Source organism: Electrona antarctica (genome assembly GCF_951216825.1).
Source record: "Electrona antarctica genome assembly, contig: scaffold_81, whole genome shotgun sequence".
In the NCBI taxonomy this organism is placed as follows: domain Eukaryota; kingdom Metazoa; phylum Chordata; class Actinopteri; order Myctophiformes; family Myctophidae; genus Electrona; species Electrona antarctica.
Window position 1 is genome coordinate 507,216 of NW_027638136.1, and position 15,108 is coordinate 522,323.

A 15,108-nucleotide genomic window follows, 5' to 3' on the forward strand; every position below is an offset into this window, starting at 1 on the left:
GGCATGCTATAGTATGCCGTTCGAGACCATGGGCTATAGCCCATCGTCTCGGAGTCATTTTCGTCTTTTTTTAAAATCCTCAAAAATGATGGAAAACGGCATGCTATAGTATGCCGTTCGAGACCATGGGCTATAGCCCATCGTCTCGGAGTCATTTTCGTCTTTTTTTAAAATCCTCAAAAATGATGGAACACGGGATGCTATAGTATGCCGTTCGAGACCATGGGCTATAGCCCATGGTCTCGGAGTGATTTTGATGAAAAACGAGCATTTGAAAAAAAGACGAAATGACTCCGAGACGATGGGCTATAGCCCATGGTCTCGGAGCGATTTTGATGAAAAACGAGCATTTGAAAAAAAGACGAAATCACTCCGAGACCATGGGCTATAGCCCATCGTCTCGGAGTCATTTCGTCTTTTTTTAAATCCTCAAAAATGATGGAAAACGGCATGCTATAGTATGCCGTTCGAGACCATGGGCTATAGCCCATGGTCTCGGAGCGATTTTGATGAAAAACGAGCATTTGAAAAAAAGACGAAATCACTCCGAGACCATGGGCTATAGCCCATCGTCTCGGAGTCATTTTCGTCTTTTTTTAAAATCCTCAAAAATGATGGAAAACGGCATGCTATAGTATGCCGTTCGAGACCATGGGCTATAGCCCATCGTCTCGGAGTGATTTTGATGAAAAACGAGCATTTGAAAAAAAGACGAAATCACTCCGAGAACATGGGCTATAGCCCATCGTCTCGGAGTCATTTTCGTCTTTTTTTAAAATCCTCAAAAATGATGGAAAACGGCATGCTATAGTATGCCGTTCGAGACCATGGGCTATAGCCCATCGTCTCGGAGTCATTTTCGTCTTTTTTTAAAATCCTCAAAAATGATGGAAAACGGCATGCTATAGTATGCCGTTCGAGACCATGGGCTATAGCCCATCGTCTCGGAGTCATTTTCGTCTTTTTTTTAAAATCCTCAAAAATGATGGAAAACGGCATGCTATAGTATGCCGTTCGAGACCATGGTCTCGGAGTGATTTTGATGAAAAACGAGCATTTGAAAAAAAGACGAAATGACTCCGAGACGATGGGCTATAGCCCATGGTCTCGGAGCGATTTTGATGAAAAACGAGCATTTGAAAAAAAGACGAAATCACTCCGAGACCATGGGCTATAGCCCATCGTCTCGGAGTCATTTCGTCTTTTTTTAAATCCTCAAAAATGATGGAAAACGGCATGCTATAGTATGCCGTTCGAGACCATGGGCTATAGCCCATGGTCTCGGAGTGATTTTGATGAAAAACGAGCATTTGAAAAAAAGACGAAATCACTCCGAGACCATGGGCTATAGCCCATCGTCTCGGAGTCATTTTCGTCTTTTTTAAAAATCCTCAAAAATGATGGAAAACGGCATGCTATAGTATGCCGTTCGAGACCATGGGCTATAGCCCATGGTCTCGGAGCGATTTTGATGAAAAACGAGCATTTGAAAAAAAGACAAAATCACTCCGAGACCATGGGCTATAGCCCATCGTCTCGGAGTCATTTTCGTCTTTTTTAAGAATCCTCAAAAATGATGGAAAACGGCATGCTATAGTATGCCGTTCGAGACCATGGGCTATAGCCCATCGTCTCGGAGTGATTTTGATGAAAAACGAGCATTTGAAAAAAAGACGAAATCACTCCGAGACCATGGGCTATAGCCCATCGTCTCGGAGTGATTTTGATGAAAAACGAGCATTTGAAAAAAAGACGAAATCACTCCGAGAACATGGGCTATAGCCCATCGTCTCGGAGTCATTTTCGTCTTTTTTTAAAATCCTCAAAAATGATGGAAAACGGCATGCTATAGTATGCCGTTCGAGACCATGGGCTATAGCCCATCGTCTCGGAGTCATTTTCGTCTTTTTTTAAAATCCTCAAAAATGATGGAAAACGGCATGCTATAGTATGCCGTTCGAGACCATGGGCTATAGCCCATCGTCTCGGAGTCATTTTCGTCTTTTTTTAAAATCCTCAAAAATGATGGAAAACGGCATGCTATAGTATGCCGTTCGAGACCATGGTCTCGGAGTGATTTTGATGAAAAACGAGCATTTGAAAAAAAGACGAAATGACTCCGAGACGATGGGCTATAGCCCATGGTCTCGGAGCGATTTTGATGAAAAACGAGCATTTGAAAAAAAGACGAAATCACTCCGAGACCATGGGCTATAGCCCATCGTCTCGGAGTCATTTCGTCTTTTTTTAAATCCTCAAAAATGATGGAAAACGGCATGCTATAGTATGCCGTTCGAGACCATGGGCTATAGCCCATGGTCTCGGAGCGATTTTGATGAAAAACAAGCATTTGAAAAAAAGACGAAATCACTCCGAGACCATGGGCTATAGCCCATCGTCTCGGAGTCATTTTCGTCTTTTTTTAAAATCCTCAAAAATGATGGAAAACGGCATGCTATAGTATGCCGTTCGAGACCATGGGCCATAGCCCATGGTCTCGGAGTGATTTTGATGAAAAACGAGCATTTGAAAAAAAGACGAAATCACTCCGAGACCATGGGCTATAGCCCATCGTCTCGGAGTCATTTTCGTCTTTTTTAAAAATCCTCAAAAATGATGGAAAACGGCATGCTATAGTATGCCGTTCGAGACCATGGGCTATAGCCCATGGTCTCGGAGCGATTTTGATGAAAAACGAGCATTTGAAAAAAAGACAAAATCACTCCGAGACCATGGGCTATAGCCCATCGTCTCGCAGTCATTTTCGTCTTTTTTAAAAACCCTCAAAAATGATGGAAAACGGCATGCTATAGTATGCCGTTCGAGACCATTGGCTATAGCCCATCGTCTCGGAGTGATTTTGATGAAAAACGAGCATTTGAAAAAAGACGAAATCACTCCGAGACCATGGGCTATAGCCCATCGTCTCGGAGTCATTTTCGTCTTTTTTAAAAATCCTCAAAAATGATGGAAAACGGCATGCTATAGTATGCCGTTCGAGACCATGGGCTATAGCCCATCGTCTGAGTCATTTTCGTCTTTTTTTAAAATCCTCAAAAATGATGGAAAACGGCATGCTATAGTATGCCGTTCGAGACCATGGGCTATAGCCCATCGTCTTGGAGTCATTTCGTCTTTTTTTTAAATCCTCAAAGATGATGGAAAACGGCATGCTATAGTATGGCGTTCGAGACCATGGGCTATAGCCCATGGTCTCGGAGCGATTTTGATGAAAAACGAGCATTTGAAAAAAAGACGAAATCACTCCGAGACCATGGGCTATAGCCCATCGTCTCGGAGTCATTTTCGTCTTTTTTTAAAATCCTCAAAAATGATGGAAAACGGCATGCTATAGTATGCCGTTCGAGACCATGGGCTATAGCCCATCGTCTCGGAGTCATTTTCGTCTTTTTTTAAAATCCTCAAAAATGATGGAAAACGGCATGCTATAGTATGCCGTTCGAGACCATGGGCTATAGCCCATGGTCTCGGAGTGATTTTGATGAAAAACGAGCATTTGAAAAAAAGACGAAATGACTCCGAGACGATGGGCTATAGCCCATGGTCTCGGAGCGATTTTGATGAAAAACGAGCATTTGAAAAAAAGACGAAATCACTCCGAGACCATGGGCTATAGCCCATCGTCTCGGAGTCATTTTGTCTTTTTTTAAATCCTCAAAAATGATGGAAAACGGCATGCTATAGTATGCCGTTCGAGACCATGGGCTACAGCCCATCGTCTCGGAGTCATTTTCGTCTTTTTTTTTAATCCTCAAAAATGATGGAAAACGGCATGCTATAGTATGCCGTTCGAGACCATGGGCTATAGCCCATGGTCTCGGAGCGATTTTGATGAAAAACGAGCATTTGAAAAAAAGACAAAATCACTCCGAGACCATGGGCTATAGCCCATCGTCTCGGAGTCATTTTCGTCTTTTTTAAAAATCCTCAAAAATGATGGAAAACGGCATGCTATAGTATGCCGTTCGAGACCATGGGCTATAGCCCATGGTCTCGGAGCGATTTTGATGAAAAACGAGCATTTGAAAAAAAGACAAAATCACTCCGAGACCATGGGCTATAGCCCATCGTCTCGCAGTCATTTTCGTCTTTTTTAAAAACCCTCAAAAATGATGGAAAACGGCATGCTATAGTATGCCGTTCGAGACCATTGGCTATAGCCCATCGTCTCGGAGTGATTTTGATGAAAAACGAGCATTTGAAAAAAGACGAAATCACTCCGAGACCATGGGCTATAGCCCATCGTCTCGGAGTCATTTTCGTCTTTTTTAAAAATCCTCAAAAATGATGGAAAACGGCATGCTATAGTATGCCGTTCGAGACCATGGGCTATAGCCCATCGTCTGAGTCATTTTCGTCTTTTTTTAAAATCCTCAAAAATGATGGAAAACGGCATGCTATAGTATGCCGTTCGAGACCATGGGCTATAGCCCATCGTCTTGGAGTCATTTCGTCTTTTTTTTAAATCCTCAAAGATGATGGAAAACGGCATGCTATAGTATGGCGTTCGAGACCATGGGCTATAGCCCATGGTCTCGGAGCGATTTTGATGAAAAACGAGCATTTGAAAAAAAGACGAAATCACTCCGAGACCATGGGCTATAGCCCATCGTCTCGGAGTCATTTTCGTCTTTTTTTAAAATCCTCAAAAATGATGGAAAACGGCATGCTATAGTATGCCGTTCGAGACCATGGGCTATAGCCCATCGTCTCGGAGTCATTTTCGTCTTTTTTTAAAATCCTCAAAAATGATGGAAAACGGCATGCTATAGTATGCCGTTCGAGACCATGGGCTATAGCCCATGGTCTCGGAGTGATTTTGATGAAAAACGAGCATTTGAAAAAAAGACGAAATGACTCCGAGACGATGGGCTATAGCCCATGGTCTCGGAGCGATTTTGATGAAAAACGAGCATTTGAAAAAAAGACGAAATCACTCCGAGACCATGGGCTATAGCCCATCGTCTCGGAGTCATTTTGTCTTTTTTTAAATCCTCAAAAATGATGGAAAACGGCATGCTATAGTATGCCGTTCGAGACCATGGGCTACAGCCCATCGTCTCGGAGTCATTTTCGTCTTTTTTTTTAATCCTCAAAAATGATGGAAAACGGCATGCTATAGTATGCCGTTCGAGACCATGGGCTATAGCCCATCGTCTCGGAGTGATTTTGATGAAAAACGAGCATTTGAAAAAAAGTCGAAATCACTCCGAGAACATGGGCTATAGCCCATCGTCTCGGAGTCATTTTCGTCTTTTTTTAAAATCCTCAAAAATGATGGAAAACGACATGCTATAGTATGCCGTTCGAGACCATGGGCTATAGCCCATCGTCTCGGAGTCATTTTCGTCTTTTTTTAAAATCCTCAAAAATGATGGAAAACGGCATGCTATAGTATGCCGTTCGAGACCATGGGCTATAGCCCATCGTCTCGGAGTCATTTTCGTCTTTTTTTAAAATCCTCAAAAATGATGGAAAACGGGATGCTATAGTATGCCGTTCGAGAGTGATTTTGATGAAAAACGAGCATTTGAAAAAAAGACGAAATGACTCCGAGACGATGGGCTATAGCCCATGGTCTCGGAGCGATTTTGATGAAAAAACGAGCATTTGAAAAAAAGACGAAATCACTCCGAGACCATGGGCTATAGCCCATCGTCTCGGAGTCATTTCGTCTTTTTTTAAATCCTCAAAAATGATGGAAAACGGCATGCTATAGTATGCCGTTCGAGACCATGGGCTATAGCCCATGGTCTCGGAGCGATTTTGATGAAAAACGAGCATTTGAAAAAAAGACGAAATCACTCCGAGACCATGGGCTATAGCCCATCGTCTCAGAGTCATTTTCGTCTTTTTTTAAAATCCTCAAAAATGATGGAAAACGGCATGCTATAGTATGCCGTTCGAGACCATGGGCTATAGCCCATGGTCTCGGAGTGATTTTGATGAAAAACGAGCATTTGAAAAAAAGACGAAATCACTCCGAGACCATGGGCTATAGCCCATCGTCTCGGAGTCATTTTCGTCTTTTTTTTAAATCCTCAAAAATGATGGAAAACGGCATGCTATAGTATGCCGTTCGAGACCATGGGCTATAGCCCATGGTCTCGGAGTGATTTTTATGAAAAACGAGCATTTGAAAAAAAGACGAAATCACTCCGAGACCATCGTCTCGGAGTCATTTTCGTCTTTTTTTAAAATCCTCAAAAATTATGGAAAACGGCATGCTATAGTATGCCGTTCGAGACCATGGGCTATAGCCCATCGTCTCGGAGTCATTTTCGTATTTTTTTTAAAATCCTCAAAAATGATGGAAAACGGCATGCTATAGTATGCCGTTCGAGACCATGGGCTACAGCCCATCGTCTCGGAGTCATTTTCGTCTTTTTTTTTAATCCTCAAAAATGATGGAAAACGGCATGCTATAGTATGCCGTTCGAGACCATGGGCTATAGCCCATCGTCTCGGAGTCATTTTCGTCTTTTTTTAAAATCCTCAAAAATGATGGAAAACGGCATGCTATAGTATGCCGTTCGAGACCATGGGCTATAGCCCATCGTCTCGGAGTCATTTTCGTCTTTTTTTAAAATCCTCAAAAATGATGGAAAACGGCATGCTATAGTATGCCGTTCGAGACCATGGTCTCGGAGTGATTTTGATGAAAAACGAGCATTTGAAAAAAAGACGAAATGACTCCGAGACGATGGGCTATAGCCCATGGTCTCGGAGCGATTTTGATGAAAAACGAGCATTTGAAAAAAAGACGAAATCACTCCGAGACCATGGGCTATAGCCCATCGTCTCGGAGTCATTTCGTCTTTTTTTAAATCCTCAAAAATGATGGAAAACGGCATGCTATAGTATGCCGTTCGAGACCATGGGCTATAGCCCATGGTCTCGGAGCGATTTTGATGAAAAACAAGCATTTGAAAAAAAGACGAAATCACTCCGAGACCATGGGCTATAGCCCATCGTCTCGGAGTCATTTTCGTCTTTTTTTAAAATCCTCAAAAATGATGGAAAACGGCATGCTATAGTATGCCGTTCGAGACCATGGGCTATAGCCCATGGTCTCGGAGTGATTTTGATGAAAAACGAGCATTTGAAAAAAAGACGAAATCACTCCGAGACCATGGGCTATAGCCCATCGTCTCGGAGTCATTTTCGTCTTTTTTAAAAATCCTCAAAAATGATGGAAAACGGCATGCTATAGTATGCCGTTCGAGACCATGGGCTATAGCCCATGGTCTCGGAGCGATTTTGATGAAAAACGAGCATTTGAAAAAAAGACAAAATCACTCCGAGACCATGGGCTATAGCCCATCGTCTCGCAGTCATTTTCGTCTTTTTTAAAAACCCTCAAAAATGATGGAAAACGGCATGCTATAGTATGCCGTTCGAGACCATTGGCTATAGCCCATCGTCTCGGAGTGATTTTGATGAAAAACGAGCATTTGAAAAAAGACGAAATCACTCCGAGACCATGGGCTATAGCCCATCGTCTCGGAGTCATTTTCGTCTTTTTTAAAAATCCTCAAAAATGATGGAAAACGGCATGCTATAGTATGCCGTTCGAGACCATGGGCTATAGCCCATCGTCTGAGTCATTTTCGTCTTTTTTTAAAATCCTCAAAAATGATGGAAAACGGCATGCTATAGTATGCCGTTCGAGACCATGGGCTATAGCCCATCGTCTTGGAGTAATTTCGTCTTTTTTTTAAATCCTCAAAGATGATGGAAAACGGCATGCTATAGTATGGCGTTCGAGACCATGGGCTATAGCCCATGGTCTCGGAGCGATTTTGATGAAAAACAAGCATTTGAAAAAAAGACGAAATCACTCCGAGACCATGGGCTATAGCCCATCGTCTCGGAGTCATTTTCGTCTTTTTTTAAAATCCTCAAAAATGATGGAAAACGGCATGCTATAGTATGCCGTTCGAGACCATGGGCTATAGCCCATGGTCTCGGAGTGATTTTGATGAAAAACGAGCATTTGAAAAAAAGACGAAATCACTCCGAGACCATGGGCTATAGCCCATCGTCTCGGAGTCATTTTCGTCTTTTTTAAAAATCCTCAAAAATGATGGAAAACGGCATGCTATAGTATGCCGTTCGAGACCATGGGCTATAGCCCATGGTCTCGGAGCGATTTTGATGAAAAACGAGCATTTGAAAAAAAGACAAAATCACTCCGAGACCATGGGCTATAGCCCATCGTCTCGCAGTCATTTTCGTCTTTTTTAAAAACCCTCAAAAATGATGGAAAACGGCATGCTATAGTATGCCGTTCGAGACCATTGGCTATAGCCCATCGTCTCGGAGTGATTTTGATGAAAAACGAGCATTTGAAAAAAGACGAAATCACTCCGAGACCATGGGCTATAGCCCATCGTCTCGGAGTCATTTTCGTCTTTTTTAAAAATCCTCAAAAATGATGGAAAACGGCATGCTATAGTATGCCGTTCGAGACCATGGGCTATAGCCCATCGTCTGAGTCATTTTCGTCTTTTTTTAAAATCCTCAAAAATGATGGAAAACGGCATGCTATAGTATGCCGTTCGAGACCATGGGCTATAGCCCATCGTCTTGGAGTAATTTCGTCTTTTTTTTAAATCCTCAAAGATGATGGAAAACGGCATGCTATAGTATGGCGTTCGAGACCATGGGCTATAGCCCATGGTCTCGGAGCGATTTTGATGAAAAACGAGCATTTGAAAAAAAGACGAAATCACTCCGAGACCATGGGCTATAGCCCATCGTCTCGGAGTCATTTTCGTCTTTTTTTAAAATCCTCAAAAATTATGGAAAACGGCATGCTATAGTATGCCGTTCGAGACCATGGGCTATAGCCCATCGTCTCGGAGTCATTTTCGTCTTTTTTTAAAATCCTCAAAAATGATGGAAAACGGCATGCTATAGTATGCCGTTCGAGACCATGGGCTACAGCCCATCGTCTCGGAGTCATTTTCGTCTTTTTTTTTAATCCTCAAAAATGATGGAAAACGGCATGCTATAGTATGCCGTTCGAGACCATGGGCTATAGCCCATCGTCTCGGAGTGATTTTGATGAAAAACGAGCATTTGAAAAAAAGACGAAATCACTCCGAGAACATGGGCTATAGCCCATCGTCTCGGAGTCATTTTCGTCTTTTTTTAAAATCCTCAAAAATGATGGAAAACGGCATGCTATAGTATGCCGTTCGAGACCATGGGCTATAGCCCATCGTCTCGGAGTCATTTTCGTCTTTTTTTAAAATCCTCAAAAATGATGGAAAACGGCATGCTATAGTATGCCGTTCGAGACCATGGGCTATAGCCCATCGTCTCGGAGTCATTTTCGTCTTTTTTTAAAATCCTCAAAAATGATGGAAAACGGCATGCTATAGTATGCCGTTCGAGACCATGGGCTATAGCCCATGGTCTCGGAGTGATTTTGATGAAAAACGAGCATTTGAAAAAAAGACGAAATGACTCCGAGACGATGGGCTATAGCCCATGGTCTCGGAGCGATTTTGATGAAAAACGAGCATTTGAAAAAAAGACGAAATCACTCCAAGACCATGGGCTATAGCCCATCGTCTCGGAGTCATTTCGTCTTTTTTTAAATCCTCAAAAATGATGGAAAACGGCATGCTATATTATGCCGTTCGAGACCATGGGCTATAGGTCTCGGAGCGATTTTGATGAAAAACGAGCATTTGAAAAAAAGACGAAATCACTCCGAGACCATGGGCTATAGCCCATCGTCTCGGAGTCATTTTCGTCTTTTTTTAAAATCCTCAAAAATGATGGAAAACGGCATGCTATAGTATGCCGTTCGAGACCATGGGCTATAGCCCATGGTCTCGGAGTGATTTTGATGAAAAACGAGCATTTGAAAAATAGACGAAATCACTCCGAGACCATCGTCTCGGAGTCATTTTCGTCTTTTTTTAAAATCCTCAAAAATTATGGAAAACGGCATGCTATAGTATGCCGTTCGAGACCATGGGCTATAGCCCATCGTCTCGGAGTCATTTTCGTATTTTTTTTTAAATCCTCAAAAATGATGGAAAACGGCATGCTATAGTATGCCGTTCGAGACCATGGGCTACAGCCCATCGTCTCGGAGTCATTTTCGTCTTTTTTTTTAATCCTCAAAAATGATGGAAAACGGCATGCTATAGTATGCCGTTCGAGACCATGGGCTATAGCCCATCGTCTCGGAGTGATTTTGATGAAAAACGAGCATTTGAAAAAAAGACGAAATCACTCCGAGAACATGGGCTATAGCCCATCGTCTCGGAGTCATTTTCGTCTTTTTTTAAAATCCTCAAAAATGATGGAAAACGGCATGCTATAGTATGCCGTTCGAGACCATGGGCTATAGCCCATCGTCTCGGAGTCATTTTCGTCTTTTTTTAAAATCCTCAAAAATGATGGAAAACGGCATGCTATAGTATGCCGTTCGAGACCATGGGCTATAGCCCATCGTCTCGGAGTCATTTTCGTCTTTTTTTAAAATCCTCAAAAATTATGGAAAACGGCATGCTATAGTATGCCGTTCGAGACCATGGTCTCGGAGTGATTTTGATGAAAAACGAGCATTTGAAAAAAAGACGAAATGACTCCGAGACGATGGGCTATAGCCCATGGTCTCGGAGCGATTTTGATGAAAAACGAGCATTTGAAAAAAAGACGAAATCACTCCGAGACCATGGGCTATAGCCCATCGTCTCGGAGTCATTTCGTCTTTTTTTAAATCCTCAAAAATGATGGAAAACGGCATGCTATAGTATGCCGTTCGAGACCATGGGCTATAGCCCATCGTCTCGGAGTGATTTTGATGAAAAACGAGCATTTGAAAAAAAGACGAAATCACTCCGAGACCATGGGCTATAGCCCATCGTCTCGGAGTCATTTTCGTCTTTTTTTAAAATCCTCAAAAATGATGGAAAACGGCATGCTATAGTATGCCGTTCGAGACCATGGGCTATAGCCCATGGTCTCGGAGTGATTTTGATGAAAAACGAGCATTTGAAAAAAAGACGAAATCACTCCGAGACCATGGGCTATAGCCCATCGTCTCGGAGTCATTTTCGTCTTTTTTAAAAATCCTCAAAAATGATGGAAAACGGCATGCTATAGTATGCCGTTCGAGACCATGGGCTATAGCCCATGGTCTCGGAGCGATTTTGATGAAAAACGAGCATTTGAAAAAAAGACAAAATCACTCCGAGACCATGGGCTATAGCCCATCGTCTCGCAGTCATTTTCGTCTTTTTTAAAAACCCTCAAAAATGATGGAAAACGGCATGCTATAGTATGCCGTTCGAGACCATTGGCTATAGCCCATCGTCTCGGAGTGATTTTGATGAAAAACGAGCATTTGAAAAAAGACGAAATCACTCCGAGACCATGGGCTATAGCCCATCGTCTCGGAGTCATTTTCGTCTTTTTCAAAAATCCTCAAAAATGATGGAAAACGGCATGCTATAGTATGCCGTTCGAGACCATGGGCTATAGCCCATCGTCTCGGAGTGATTTTGATGAAAAACGAGCATTTGAAAAAAAGACGAAATCACTCCGAGACCATGGGCTATAGCCCATCGTCTCGGAGTCATTTTCGTCTTTTTTTCAAATCCTCAAAAATGATGGAAAACGGCATGCTATAGTATGCCGTTCGAGACCATGGGCTATAGCCCATCGTCTGAGTCATTTTCGTCTTTTTTTAAAATCCTCAAAAATGATGGAAAACGGCATGCTATAGTATGCCGTTCGAGACCATGGGCTATAGCCCATCGTCTTGGAGTCATTTCGTCTTTTTTTTAAATCCTCAAAGATGATGGAAAACGGCATGCTATAGTATGGCGTTCGAGACCATGGGCTATAGCCCATGGTCTCGGAGCGATTTTGATGAAAAACGAGCATTTGAAAAAAAGACGAAATCACTCCGAGACCATGGGCTATAGCCCATCGTCTCGGAGTCATTTTCGTCTTTTTTTAAAATCCTCAAAAATTATGGAAAACGGCATGCTATAGTATGCCGTTCGAGACCATGGGCTATAGCCCATCGTCTCGGAGTCATTTTCGTCTTTTTTTAAAATCCTCAAAAATGATGGAAAACGGCATGCTATAGTATGCCGTTCGAGACCATGGGCTACAGCCCATCGTCTCGGAGTCATTTTCGTCTTTTTTTTTAATCCTCAAAAATGATGGAAAACGGCATGCTATAGTATGCCGTTCGAGACCATGGGCTATAGCCCATCGTCTCGGAGTGATTTTGATGAAAAACGAGCATTTGAAAAAAAGACGAAATCACTCCGAGAACATGGGCTATAGCCCATCGTCTCGGAGTCATTTTCGTCTTTTTTTAAAATCCTCAAAAATGATGGAAAACGGCATGCTATAGTATGCCGTTCGAGACCATGGGCCATCGTCTCGGAGTCATTTTCGTCTTTTTTTAAAATCCTCAAAAATGATGGAAAACGGCATGCTATAGTATGCCGTTCGAGACCATGGGCTATAGCCCATCGTCTCGGAGTCATTTTCGTCTTTTTTTAAAATCCTCAAAAATGATGGAAAACGGCATGCTATAGTATGCCGTTCGAGACCATGGGCTATAGCCCATGGTCTCGGAGTGATTTTGATGAAAAACGAGCATTTGAAAAAAAGACGAAATGACTCCGAGACGATGGGCTATAGCCCATGGTCTCGGAGCGATTTTGATGAAAAACGAGCATTTGAAAAAAAGACGAAATCACTCCGAGACCATGGGCTATAGCCCATCGTCTCGGAGTCATTTCGTCTTTTTTTTAATCCTCAAAAATGATGGAAAACGGCATGCTATAGTATGCCGTTCGAGACCATGGTCTCGGAGCGATTTTGATGAAAAACGAGCATTTGAAAAAAAGACGAAATCACTCCGAGACCATGGGCTATAGCCCATCGTCTCGGAGTCATTTTCGTCTTTTTTTAAAATCCTCAAAAATGATGGAAAACGGCATGCTATAGTATGCCGTTCGAGACCATGGGCTATAGCCCATGGTCTCGGAGCGATTTTGATGAAAAACGAGCATTTGAAAAAAAGACAAAATCACTCCGAGACCATGGGCTATAGCCCATCGTCTCGGAGTCATTTTCGTCTTTTTTTTAAATCCTCAAAAATAATGGAAAACGGCATGCTATAGTATGCCGTTCGAGACCATGGGCTATAGCCTATCGTCTCGGAGTGATTTTGATGAAAAACGAGCATTTAAAAAAAAGACAAAATCACTCCGAGACGATGGGCTATAGCCCATCGTCTCGGAGTCATTTTCGTCTTTTTCAAAAATCCTCAAAAATGATGGAAAACGGCATGCTATAGTATGCCGTTCGAGACCATGGGCTATAGCCCATCGTCTCGGAGTGATTTTGATGAAAAACGAGCATTTGAAAAAAAGACGAAATCACTCCGAGACCATGGGCTATAGCCCATCGTCTCGGAGTCATTTTCGTCTTTTTTTTAAATCCTCAAAAATGATGGAAAACGGCATGCTATAGTATGCCGTTCGAGACCATGGGCTATAGCCCATCGTCTCGGAGTCATTTTCGTCTTTTTTTAAAATCCTCAAAAATGATGGAAAACGGCATGCTATAGTATGCCGTTCGAGACCATGGGCTATAGCCCATCGTCTCGGAGTCATTTTCGTCTTTTTTTAAAATCCTCAAAAATGATGGAAAACGGCATGCTATAGTATGCCGTTCGAGACCATGGGCTATAGCCCATGGTCTCGGAGTGATTTTGATGAAAAACGAGCATTTGAAAAAAAGACGAAATGACTCCGAGACGATGGGCTATAGCCCATGGTCTCGGAGCGATTTTGATGAAAAACGAGCATTTGAAAAAAAGACGAAATCACTCCGAGACCATGGGCTATAGCCCATCGTCTCGGAGTCATTTCGTCTTTTTTTAAATCCTCAAAAATGATGGAAAACGGCATGCTATAGTATGCCGTTCGAGACCATGGTCTCGGAGCGATTTTGATGAAAAACGAGCATTTGAAAAAAAGACGAAATCACTCCGAGACCATGGGCTATAGCCCATCGTCTCGGAGTCATTTTCGTCTTTTTTTAAAATCCTCAAAAATGATGGAAAACGGCATGCTATAGTATGCCGTTCGAGACCATGGGCTATAGCCCATGGTCTCGGAGCGATTTTGATGAAAAACGAGCATTTGAAAAAAAGACAAAATCACTCCGAGACCATGGGCTATAGCCCATCGTCTCGGAGTTATTTTCGTCTTTTTTTTAAATCCTCAAAAATAATGGAAAACGGCATGCTATAGTATGCCGTTCGAGACCATGGGCTATAGCCTATCGTCTCGGAGTGATTTTGATGAAAAACGAGCATTTAAAAAAAAGACAAAATCACTCCGAGACCATGGGCTATAGCCCATCGTCTCGGAGTCATTTTCGTCTTTTTCAAAAATCCTCAAAAATGATGGAAAACGGCATGCTATAGTATGCCGTTCGAGACCATGGGCTATAGCCCATCGTCTCGGAGTGATTTTGATGAAAAACGAGCATTTGAAAAAAAGACGAAATCACTCCGAGACCATGGGCTATAGCCCATCGTCTCGGAGTCATTTTCGTCTTTTTTTTAAATCCTCAAAAATGATGGAAAACGGCATGCTATAGTATGCCGTTCGAGACCATGGGCTATAGCCCATCGTCTCGGAGTGATTTTGATGAAAAACGAGCATTTGAAAAAAAGACGAAATCACTCCGAGACCATCGTCTCGGAGTCATTTTCGTCTTTTTTTAAAATCCTCAAAAATGATGGAAAACGGCATGCTATAGTATGCCGTTCGAGACCATGGGCTATAAAACGAGCATTTGAAAAAAAGACGAAATCACTCCGAGACCATGGGCTATAGCCCATCGTCTCGGAGTCATTTTCGTCTTTTTTTAAAATCCTCAAAAATGATGGAAAACGGCATGCTATAGTATGCCGTTCGAGACCATGGGCTATAGCCCATCGTCTCGGAGTCATTTTCGTCTTTTTTTAAAATCCTCAAAAATGATGGAAAACGGCATGCTATAGTATGCCGTTCGAGACCATGG